At 35.0% G+C, this 1,159-nt stretch overlaps 1 non-coding gene across 1 annotated transcript; it reads right to left on the bottom strand.

Moving 5' to 3' along the window:
* Positions 1 to 598: 598 nt before the first annotated feature.
* Positions 599 to 704, bottom strand: LOC126021643 (U6 spliceosomal RNA). The gene has a single exon (XR_007500142.1). It is a non-coding gene; the product is annotated as a U6 spliceosomal RNA (small nuclear RNA).
* Between the last annotated feature and the right edge of the window lie 455 nt (positions 705 to 1,159).

Genomic DNA, 1,159 nt, shown 5'->3' with positions numbered 1-1,159 from the left:
TAGCATTATTACCATTCATGATTGTACATAAACTTTTCTAGTTATTAATATGAATCTCCCTTGGTTTTTCTGCAAATATACCCACAGAATATGCCATCTGGACAAATGGGGAGTGGAAACATTAAATTAAGGAGAAATAAGGTTAAGTCATTGTCAGGAGGTTTAGTAAGCTCTTGTAGCTAGCTGACCATTCTATTACTTCACATGTTTTTGAACATTAGGTGACTTCCACTACAGATTGGCATCTAAATTGATGTGTTTCTATGGGGATGACAGTATTAAACAAAAATGAAGTCATCAGGCAGCCACATGGTCCAAGAATTCCAAGTACCATTACGAATACTGTGGCTTTTGTGGGGTGTGTTTTGACTCCCAGGTCTTCCAGAAATACAAGAAGATGGGGATGGGGGAGGGGGAGCTAATGACCTTATTGGATATACAAAATATTTCACAAATGTTCTTGTTTTATACTTTTTTCTTTTCCTTCTCTTTCTCCTTTTTTCTTTCTTTTCTTTTCCTAATAATTTTGCTCCCATTTATCTGAAAACAAATGTATTATATTTTAACTATGTCAAGTATGTGGTACATGCTCTTTTTTTTAAATATGGAACGCTTCACAAATTTGCATGTCATCCATGCACAGGGGCCATGCTAATTTTCTCTGTATCGTTCCAATTTAGTATATGTGCTGCTGAAGTGAGCACAGTACATGCTCTTTAAATAAAGATTTTTTTTAATTTTTTTTTAATTTTTAAAAAAGAAAAAAGTGACTTTTTATAACCCATAATAAGACCCCATTTCCCACTTTGTCAACCACCTTATAGGACCTGGCACACTCCTCAAAAGCTGTCTTTTCCTTCTAACTATAGTGTGTGTGTGTGTGTGTGTGTGTGTGTGTGTGTGTGTGTGTGTGTGTGACACATAAATACACACAGAGAGAAAGTGAGAAAGAGAGAAAAAGAGAGTCATCCAATCCATTAGATAGATTTGTTTAGATTGATACCATAGCTCATTAAGAAAACGGGCAGTCTACTTCTTGTTCTCTTTGGAGAAAATAAATCTACACAAAGTCCAGTCAAATAATGTGCAGCAAGTGATCAATTGTTATCTGAGGATGAAAATGATTGATCCTTTATTTCTTACACACTCTCATGCATAA

Source organism: Suncus etruscus, chromosome 10 (genome assembly GCF_024139225.1).
Source record: "Suncus etruscus isolate mSunEtr1 chromosome 10, mSunEtr1.pri.cur, whole genome shotgun sequence".
NCBI classification, from domain to species: Eukaryota; Metazoa; Chordata; class Mammalia; order Eulipotyphla; family Soricidae; genus Suncus; species Suncus etruscus.
This window is presented reverse-complemented; position numbering and strand designations above follow the sequence as displayed.